The sequence below is a fragment of the Orbicella franksi genome, chromosome 14 (assembly GCF_964199315.1).
Source record: "Orbicella franksi chromosome 14, jaOrbFran1.1, whole genome shotgun sequence".
In the NCBI taxonomy this organism is placed as follows: domain Eukaryota; kingdom Metazoa; phylum Cnidaria; class Anthozoa; order Scleractinia; family Merulinidae; genus Orbicella; species Orbicella franksi.
The window spans coordinates 17843581-17855212 of NC_138158.1; the positions used below are offsets into that span (position 1 = coordinate 17843581).

General features: G+C 40.4%; 1 pseudogene; it reads right to left on the reverse strand.

Moving 5' to 3' along the window:
• Positions 1 to 4883: 4883 nt before the first annotated feature.
• LOC145467833 (uncharacterized) lies at positions 4884 to 9523 on the reverse strand (annotated as a pseudogene).
• Between the last annotated feature and the right edge of the window lie 2109 nt (positions 9524 to 11632).

Genomic DNA, 11632 nt, shown 5'->3' on the forward strand with positions numbered 1-11632 from the left:
AGCCGAGTGCGACTCTAGCTTCTTGAGTGCTTAGCAAACTTCCCAAGTGCATCCATAACTCAATAGTGCACGCTATGGCGTTTACCATTTGTTTTATAACATAACATTGCGACATTGGAACAACAGAAGTCCTTTTATTGAGCTACATCACAAAAAAATGTTCGTGTAGTCTTACATGACAAGAGAAAACAAGCGCGCCAAAATTCATTCATGACAACCGACTGCACACCAGTAACTCGATAAAGTTTCATCTTCAGACAACTGTGAAGACAGTTTCGCATTTCTGGGAGAAGGACGTCGGCCATTACTTTGGAAACAATGTCTGTCAAAAGATTTGCTTTGTAAACATTAGCACTCACGTCAGCAGCGTACACCCATGGGCAAATAGTAGACGCTGAATTAACCAATCAGAGCGCGCGCTTTGCTTTAGTTATGTTATAACGGTCGTTGGGTCACGGATCAAACGACACGGAGCTCTTCTATAGTTTTATCGTTTCACTGGGGACACGAAGAGCCGCCTGGCGTCGCTCGCAGGGCTGCGATTGTTGGGTAGAGGATTGAAATGAAAGATCAACCTTTGCCCTTGAATTCTACGGTGGATTTGTGACCGTGGGTATATTTTAGCCTGGGATTTTTGACTTCGTTCGGCAGGCTGTCCCGACTAAAGTGTTTCGCCTTGTTCTCTCTTTATAAAGGGAAAATCGGAATTCAAAAAAGTCGCTTAAATCAAGTTCAATCGGTAAAATAACCACACCAGGAGCAAACAACACACGTATGGAATAAGGTAAGCTATTTTTATTGAGAATTTTCACTTTTCACTACCTTGACGGATTTCTTGTAGAAAATCCCATATAAACCCTTATAATTCGATGCCATATTGTGTTGTTCGTGTGGTTCATAGAGAGAGCTTGGGCTGCCCATGGGTTAAGTTTATTTTTAGACGTGAGGTTATACATGTAAGCTTAACTTGACGACGAAAATCGGCAGAAAACTTAATTTGTTTACAACTTACAACAACCTCCACAAAGCGACTCACGTGTTATTGTTTAGAGATGAGCGAAATTAAAACGATGTAATTTATAAAATGTCTCACAGCATGGCTTCAAATAAGGAAGACTTTAAAAAGGATTTCAATTGAAAATAAGCTTATATCGCCGAGGCAACTTGTTAATTTTCATAGCAAACGCCACAACAAAAGTCACTTACCGCAAGTTGGCAATTCAGTTCGGTCAGTGTAAATCTTCCTGGCAGGCAGAAACTTGCAGTAGAAGTTGTGAAGACTGAACTGAACTGATCTTTTCGATAGATCAACGAATCAACCACTTTTTCCCGGTGTGTTTACCGTTTTGTAATTTCTCTTTTTAAACACTCAAGCACGTTTGATTTCTCTTGTTCATCACCTGACCAAATCATGTGACTTTTCTTGCACGGCTGCACAACATCACATCGCGTGAATTTTGAAACATGTTTGAAACGTTCTGCAGTCTTCAGAGTCAATTTGTCGGGTACTTTCGCCTCCTTTCTATAGCCCTCGTTAGCTTTCGTTCACGGCATTGTTCGGTATTATTTCACCTCCTTTCTCTAGCCCTTGACTCGGTATAATTCACGGCATTGTTCAGTACTATTTCGCCTCCTTCCCCTGTGCTGGCCCGCTCTTTTTCGCCATCTTCTTCGCTACTTCTTTGCCTGTTAATTCTTCTGTTTTTTTGCTTCAGGGCAACCCTATCTTAGAAATATTAGATCAACCTCCGCTATCGTTTGTCGACATAACAAATAGAAATGAGTTTTCTTTTCTTTAAAAATCCCGCCTAGAAAAATGGCATGCATTCTTCCGATACAAACCGAGGGTGCATGTCTCTGTCAACCTATTAGCTGGAGTATGCCCGCCATTTTGGGCAACTCCGCCGCCGCCGTCGTCGTCGTCGTGCGTACGCGCGCCTACGAGCGATACCGCTAGCCATGAAAACCATGAGAAAATCCATTCATGGGTTTCCTTGTCTTTCCCATATGAGTATGGGGCTCCGCTTGGCGGCCCTTCGGGCCGCCGGAGCTCCGCTATTAAGATTTATTTTCACTGATAAGTATTTTTTATTTCAAGACAATTGTGTCTCGGTAACTTGTAAGTTCGTTAAGCGCGTTGTCCGGAAATTACTTCTCGAAAGTTTAATGAAATATCCCCCCTACCAACTCCGTATTTACTCGGAAGGCATAATAGAATTTAACGTTTCCTTACTTCTAATTAAAATAGGTAAGAGTTATCAGTTAGCCTGTGTGCATCCGCCCCTTCCCCCCAAAACATCGGGGAGAGAATTCTTTCTGCCCAATTTTTTTGAGGCGAACGGCGGATTTACACAGGCTATTATTAATTAGTAAGTGTTCGAATCCGTCGCGATCTTTTCCAATCTTTATAATCGCCGTTCCCTTTATTAATTACGTTAATAGACTACTATTTTAAGATATATTTTGATTTAAATTAGTTTTTGTAAATCACCAGAAATAAATTGATGTAACCCTATAAAACTGTAGGCTCGACTTCCAGTCCCCACCCTTCCACCTGAGGAACAAAAAAAATTGAGCCTAACCTTCTAGCCGTTGTATTAATGTTCGAGACCTAAAAGATGGGGATAAAATAGTTTACAGATATCGCTTGCTTGGGCAATTTAACTTTATTGCGTTAAGATTAGGTGAGAAATTAATACTTCAGTATTCATTGGCATTAGAAGCTATGGTCATTTTGTAATACTGTGTCATGCTAGGTTTTTTCTATTGAAAGATCTCCTTGGCCTTGTGTTTGATTCTTGTTAGGTCAAGTATAGTAAAGGTTCAATTCTGGGAGTGATAACAAATTATTATTTTTGATGTTTGTGGTTTTTTGTTACTTCTGTACTTTTCGTAGTCGGTAGCGTCACGCAACTTTTCTCCGCAGTTGTTGTGTGACACGACCTGCAGATAACGGTGTTGAGCCCAGGCTGTCTCAACTTTCCCGCTGGTGTTTCCTTCCACGTGGTGTCCATTCTATCACCAAAACTTGTTTACAATGAATAAGCGCAAGAATAATCACTTCTCAGTGAAAGATGTTTCATCTTGTGGTAAGACTAATTACGTAGTGTGACGAATCAGCGTTATACTCTGTGTTTGGTTGCATCTTTGCTTACATTGTAGTTCCTTGTCCTCGATACTTCGCCTCGGTCAATCGTTTTCGGGTCAAGTAGTCGGAGGCGAAATTCTTCTCGGATACGTCACCGAAGTCAATTGACCGTAAAGGCCCGTGCGGCTTTCTCCCAGGCCTTCACGGTCAAGACGACTGACTGGCATTGACCTAAGACAATTAATTAAACCTGTTGTACCAGTTTGACCGGGTATGTGCGGCATACTGCAATAATTCGATTATGAGTCCTTTAAATGAGTGCCCAACCACCACCACAATGCCAAGTTTGAAATCCTCTAATGGAGACCAGACTTTCCCCCTTTTCGTTTCAAAATTCGCGCATTGCAGGGCTTAGAGAAATACAAGGGTCAATACTGTAACTGGGTTTTCCCTTCGAGGTTGCAATCTCAAATTTGAAAGTCCTGGAACGATGTTGAACTACCAGACGCCTACATGGGATATTCGGTAATGACCGAAAAATAATAAATATTAACAATATAGAGAAATACAAGGGTCAGTACTGTAACTGGGTTTTCCCTCCGAGATTGCAATCTCAAATTTAAAAGTCCTGGAACGATGTTGAACTACTAGACGCCTACATGGGATATTCGGTAACTTTAAATTTAATCGTTTTATTTTCATTTTTATTGTTTTTTTTTTTTTTCTCGGAGGGGCCGGGGGAGGGGGGTGAATACGGAGGCTAATATTTTCCAACTGGAACTGACGTTTTTCTGCGACAAAACATGCAGCTTTCCCATGGACCGACACGAACACCCGGAATCCTCGGAATGAGCCAAAAATAATAAATATTAAAAATGTAAATTAAATAATGAATTAACAATTGATTAAATACAAAATATTCTCTTGATAAATATGCAAAACGCAAAAAGGAAACAACTTAACAAAGAGAAAAATGAGACGCCACGTGGTCCGTTGTCTTTATTGTTGGTAATCCCAGCGATTCTGAAGTGCACGGGCACAGTTTATCAATCTTGTTTGAATATATATATATATATATATATATATATATATATATATATATATATATATATATATATATATATATATATACAATGTGGGAGGAAAAACACAAATAAACTACAAGTTCATCCCTACAAGCCTGTTTCGTGGTTGCCCACTCATCAGGGGATTAAATCCCCTGATGAGTGGGCAACCACGAAACAGGCTTGTAGGGATGAACTTGTAGTTTATTTGTGTTTTTCCTCCCACATTGTATACTTCGCTCTACTCTGATGTATTGAACACTGTTCTACGAAAATCAAATTTTACACTTTATATATATGCGCAATTGCAACAGTAACGACTCATCCCAGTAGAGTGCTCAAACTGGACATGAAAGCAGAGCTTTGCATGCCAGCGAGCTTTATCTAACTGCAGTTCAAAGCTCGCGCGTAAGTTTCAAAATTTAAGAAGTGTTTTCGAACATGCAACGATTAATTGTAACGGTCTATAACGATGTTTTGTAACGGCCTGTTGTAACGGTTTATCGCGTCTTGCGTGAACATATTGATGATGTGTTTCTTAGTAGGCTTCAGTGTATATGGAAACTAACTGATGAGTGGGCTAGCTTTATGCTAGCCTACGAAACAGACCTGTATTAAACTCCATATGTACTCAAGATCGGAGTAGTCTATCAACGTAATTTGTTTTAACAGCTCCTTCATTGTAGAACACTATATTGGCTCCAGCGGTGATCAGCACCTGAACTATATATATATATAACCAAAAAATGGAGTGAAATTCTCATCTACTACAAAGTGCTCAATAGCTGAACTAGAGCGGGAATAACAGTAAAAACTCAACAGCTAGATAATGTGGTCAGTTAATCGCTACTCCGAGTTTCATGCCTCATGCGAGGCAATCATCAGGCGACTGCCAGAAAAACAACTTGATTTACACAACAAAGGCGGTGAGGTCTGTATCAAAACAAGGTCACCTTCAGCCTCGCTGCTTTTCTATCATGGTCTCTGTCGATGTGGTTTAGCATCAAGGATGTTTGAACCAGTAACAAACTCATCTGCCGATGTTTACCAACATTTTCCTAAAGAAAAACCTTTGCAAAAGATGCTTCATTTTAATAGAAGCACAGAGAAAATAGTGGCCTCAACTTTGCGGATTTTTCATTTTTTTTTTTTTTTCATTTTTTTTTTTCTTTTTGGCGCTTCCTTAAATAACATTTTTTACAATAACTGTCTAATTTCTCGCGAGCTGATTGACTCATTTTTATCATCAATAAGAGTACAGACGGATGAAAATTTCATTTATGCAAGATGTCAAGTTCAACTTTCAGCTGTCAAACTGTCAACTTTTTAACCAATGAGATTTTATGGACTGTTTTAAGTAGCTAATCAAAAAGCGAGAAAAGCTATTGACAATGCTCGCGTCATTTTGAATAAAATTCACTTATCTTTGTTTACGGCAAGTTTACGGCGTCTTTTCCCCTCATTTATTCCCGTCATTTGACCATTTTGGGGTCAAACGCTAGTTCAACATTTGCTTTTATTACATTTAGCGCTACTCAAGTTCAAATTTCGTCACAAGAACCACAGTGTTACAGTTGATGAGATCCTCATCCTTCACATCTTTTAACGTCTCGCTCTCGACTTCTTTAATTCCTTCTTCAATTTGTTCATCAGTGAAATGGTAAAATGTACTCACGTAACGACGCCGAAACATCTCATAGAACTCGGATTTTGTCAGACTCCATGCAAAGGAGAACTCTCCTTGGGAGAATTTCCCCTTAAACTTAATCTCACGGAAAAACTGCTTCCTCTCACTTACCTTTTGAAAATAGCTGCTGTAGCCATTCGCGGCCATTTTGAACATTGGATGACCATGACTTACCTAGTCAAATTGAACAAATGAACCACTGGGTCGAAGAGAACGAAATATTTCCTCGTACACAGTTTTGGGATCAACAAAGTGATGTGTACTGAATACTGCTAGAATCGTATCAAAACACTGGCTGATTTTCGAATCAGAAAAAAATTCTTCCGCCGTTTTTCGAACGGGGTAAGTTCCTTTCCTTTTACGCGCTACCTCTTGCATTTCTGCGCTGGGATCCACGCACCAAACAGGGTTTTTTAGCCCGGACGATTCAAAGATGTTCTCGGCAATGAAGCCGTTTCCACTACCAATGTCTGCGACAATGTGGTGCGGCTTCAAGTCCAAGGATTTCATCAGGTGGGGAAGGAATCCTTTATACATTTCTTTGTAGAGGTATTCGCAGTTGTTAGCTACCGAGCGATAATGCTCTGGAAAAGAAAATACAAAATTGAACTTCTTAAGGGTTCAAGAAAAGTTGCAAATGTGTCAACAGTCCCCAGTACGCATGCATTCCAAATGCTTTCCCTCGTTGCACCATATGTCAGCACCAAGAATTGCGACCTCTGGCCGGACCCAATTTCCTGCGCATGCAGAGAGTATTCGTTTCGTATTCTCAGCCAATCAGATTTGCCAGATTTGACGGGGAGTCCGTGAATCGCGGACTTCTGGTGTTGGACCGGCCCAGAGGTCGCGATGTTTGGTGCTGACTAAAAGGAGCGCGGCCTCTGGGGACGAGAATATCGTTTCACCAATTTCGTACCCACAGCGTCAGCCCCCGTTCCCCTTGACTAGCCCTCAGGAAACCGCAAGTCAAGGGGGACGTGTTGTGTTTGCAGACTGCAGCTCTGACCAAGAAGGCGGTTTGATTGACGCTTAACCAAATCTATACTGCAGTCAACTCCCGATAACTCGAATGGTTTCTGCGCATCCTTACTGCGCACGCAACTTCACACGCCACGTCATGCATAGAGCGCGCGCTAAGTAATAAAGTGAACAATGATAGGGCAGATGGCCATTGCTACGGCTTTGCCTGGATTTGACGATCTTGGGCGTACGGTGGCCCCTTTTTTTCTTTTTATGGGTCATTTTCTCTACGTTTACCGAAAAAATGAAGAAAATCGATCGACTAAAAGTTTGTATTTTTTGCAAAACGCAGCATCGAATTCCGTTCTTTTTAGCTCTTCGTTTATCTGTGCGGTGGTTTCAAATGGCTCTTGAAGGGTTAAGTTTTGTGAAAACGTTGGCAACATTTGGAATTATTAAAGCAACGGCTTCACTTATACAAAATATTACTAGGATGGTTTGTCTCCGTTGATTCATCTTTGATATTTTAGGCTAAAAGCCCTGGAGACCACGCTGATTTACGTGCGCCAATTTTTCAAAGTCAGACTAGATAGTTTTCCACGCGCTTTATCTCTAAAACGAGGTCCGTGACTAATGTTTTTCACAACGTGAAACAACTTTTAATCAATCTCCGATGATTACATTCGCATAAAGTAAGGGAATAACAGAATAAGCTATTTCCACGTAAATTTAAACGAAAAAAACAATTGCTTCAATAACAAAAGAAAATCACTACCACCAATGGGTAGCCTAATGAACTATACCTGTGAAGAACTTTGCATTCATTAAAGTTCAAATGGCAACCTTCAAATGTTGACTTTCATAACAGCAACAGAGACACCCAATTTTTTTTTCATTCTGGAACACGTAGTTCCCTATCTGTCCGCAGTAGAAGTTTGAAGAAAATCTATTGAGTGTGGAGCATTGTTCTCGTGCCAACGTCCTTAAAGGGAGTTTGCGAGTCGTATTGAGAACAAATGACCAAAAAAACGGTGTTTTCTGTATTTCTATTCATATAGCGAGTACATTTTACATTAATTATAGAGAAGTCGAGTGAAAGTGGAACGATACTTTTCTAAATTACTGTATAAATCAGACCGCAGAAACGTAATAGCAAACAAAAGAAAGCAAAGCAAAGCAGCAAGAGAAGTCAAGATACTGCGAGCTTTACAGGTTTCAAAGAGGACAACGCCGGGCTGTACTTCTAAAGAACTCATGCGATTTACTTTTTCGAGAAAAAGTTTCAATGTTTTGGACTACAGCACTGATTGTTTTTGGTTGTGACGTATTGACAATCATGGTTCGAATTATCAAAGGTAAAATTGTACAGAAAATGATCTGGAGGGAAACGAAAATTGCTTGGAGTTAAGGGAAGATTGGAGTCATTGAGAATAAAATTACAGTAAATGTATCACGGAAATACAGGGGAAATCGATTTTGGTTCGAGTTAGCACAAGGTTCGAGTTATCGTGGGTTATGAGTTAACGGGAATTGACTGTATTTCTATTCAGAAAATAAATCGATGTAAGATTGATACCTTCTACGTAAGATTTTTCACGCTTGCTCATCATTGAGTGCTTAGATCCTGGTTCAGCTCTGTATTCGTGGTAACTCAGTCAGAAATGAGAATTAGCCCTGCAGAAGCAATGATATGGAAAATATGTATAGGCGATCGTACGAATGCCAGTGCAATGAAGGATTTACACCACGAGTGATATTTGAAAATTCCCTCAAAATTGCACGAGCCTTTAGGCGAGTGCAACTTGAAAGAATTAAATATCACGAGTGTGACTGAAGTGTCGTGTCGGACTTGAAGACGGTGCGAATGCCTTGTTGTTCTAGGCAGCACCAGAGAGACTCCGAAACTGCTTGGACATAAGCTTACGGTAAAACGGCGAACACGCCCACGGGACCGGCCACTATCCTATCTGGAATGAGGTAAAGTTTATTGATCGAGATCCTCACTGGTACACACGTAAGGTCAAGGAAGCTATTCACATAAGACTTCACTCCAATAACATCAACAGGGATAGTGGAATTGAAATCCTGAAGCATGGATGCCCACGATCAAAATACACAACAACAGGAGAACGATACAACAACGGACCGCTGAGGGAACAGCTACTCGCCGGAACAATGGAACAATAAGAGGATCGAAATGCACCAATCACAGCCGATCTTTGTGATATAAATGATACCATGCAATCAGTCGACCTTATCGCCTGAAGAAGACTAGCAGTAAGCAGTCGAAACGTCGCGATCTACATCCCAAGTGACTACATCATGAGACAAACGATAATACACTTTATTATTGCATCTACCACGATGAATAACAACAACCTTTTCCTCGACATTGTTAATAATATAAATGAAAAAATTACTCGATTCTGATTGGCTGAGAGCAGTGCAGTTCAAGCGTAACACCAGTACAAATTACACATCGTAATTCCGGATTATGATTGGCTGAAAGACAACAGGAAATTTTCTTAGCCAATTATATATGACATAAAATAATAACGAAAATTTTGTGCGGAAACTTTGAAAAAAGTTTTCTCGAATGAGAGAAAATGACTTCAAGGAAGATCTTCCGGCAATTCCTCCACGCCGAAGCGGCTCGTGCAGTTTCTGCTGTTTGAAAAACTCACTCGTGAAATATAATTCCAAATTGAGCTCGAAACCGTATGATTACCTATGCAGATTATTCTTTTCTTTTAACTCTGGGGTGAAATAGAGTTTTGTTGTTGTTTGTTAATTAATTGTTGTTGACTGAGTTCGCGCCTAACAATAATGCGTGGCTGGAGTTATCGGCAATCATAAGGTATTCCCTTAGAGCGGCTTTCAACTTAGTGTCGTAAAACAAAAACCAAACCAGTTACTATCCAATTAGACTACTCAGCCAACCTCAAACCGTAGTAAAACCAAAAACAAAATCGAGGTAATTGCCTGATTATTTTTGACTCTCAATGGTAAACCGTTCTTATTCATTAAGTGGCTCCTGTTTCGTTTTAACTGAATAGGTTTTGAGGACTTATGAATACTCAACTACACAGTGAATCTAAGGATTTCTCCATACCTAGTGAGCTTACATTCCCTATTCAAATGACGCTCTAAAAAGCGACAGTCTTATACTGGAGACGCATATAAAGGTGATAGGTTAAGGTAAGCAAAAGTCTTGATTGGTGCCAAGTGGCTTATCAGGCCGATGCTTATCTCCAGTTTTAGCAGCATGACGCGACAAGGAGTATTTCCACTCCCCCCTGGATGAGATGCTAGTCCATCGCAGTGTTGCTACCAACATTAGATTCGCCGGCACCCATTTATACACATTTATACAGCATGAAGAAGAACCGAAAGCTCAACTCAGTCCGTCTGAGTTTGTGTCCCGTTTTTACACCAGATACATACCCGAAATTAACAGTTGACGCATAATTTTTGTAGAGTCGGATTGTGCAATTCAGTTCCAGTTTGTATTCACACCCACCCCAAAGGAAAAGGAGGAGGTTTCAAGCCAAACTACTTTCTGTGATAAGGGTATGCCTAATTTCGATCTGGACAACTCAGTGCATCCGTATTATGACAAAGGCCATAACACATCATAGATCCTATCTTTCTAACTTGGCCGAGTTATAATTAGACTGGTTTGATACCAAAATGCGACCCTTCTTCTGCATTAATTTTTTCTTTGGGTTTCTCTTTGCACAAATGTTTCTTCCTGCCATTTTCCCTGCTCGAATTTTTCTGTTTTTTTCCCCACTCCCACATCACTTTTCTAATGGTCCGTCCCTTAGTTTTTCCGGTCAAACGGTTCGATCCCGTAATCTAACTGTTGATATCGATATTGGTCTCGACAAAAAAATCCACAGATATCATTTAAAATTGCCTAAATATCCTATTTCTTAACCATATGAGGAAGTAGCAGATCCCATTAAAATAGTGCTCAATACACATATAGTGTAGAGCTGAGTATATGAGTAATAACGAAGAGGCAAGATTTGCTGTTACTCCGAGTTTCGTGCTTACGCACTCATCAGACAGTATTTAATACTGTCTGATGATACAATGTTGCAAAAGCTTTTGTAAACTAAAACAGTAACGATTATTGTGATCACATAATAATGTTATGATATAGCAATCAAGTTACACTGGCTTGATTTTAAATACTGTCTGATGAGTGCGTAAGCACGAAACTCGGAGTAACAGCAAATCTTGCCTCTTCGTTATTACTCATATCCTATTTCTTATCTTTTTTTTGGCTTTTATGCGAACGTTGAGCAAAGCGTGACATATACAGCCGACACATTCTATGTTTAAATGCGCGAAAAATTGACTCTCGCCTTGCAGCATACGGAGGTGTTGTGTTACAACGGAAAGAATCTATAAAGGTTTGTATGGGAACCCAACGGTTTTGCTTTAAAAGTCAATTATTCTTCTATTTTGTGAATAAAATCTACTTACCCTGTTGCTGTGTTGTGTTCTTCGGCGAGTTATCGTTGTGTGGGTTTCCACTGCTAAAATAGAGACGCAAAATAGACGTGACGACATTTTCACAAGCGGTAAGGTAACCTGCGAACAGGCTCCCGGCGAGCGCGAAAAGTGGAATTCGCCCCGATCGCATCACTCTCCGAATTCTTCAATTTAGCGCTCGTCGGCATGCTTTGCTCGCCGTATGTTTTTTTCCTTCTTCGCCGGGAGCCTGTCAGGCTAGCGTTAAGGCCGTAAGAGCGAAAATTCCGAGCGAAAATTCCTCACAGCTTCGCCATTCTTGCTACATACACTACCCTATTGAAACAGAGC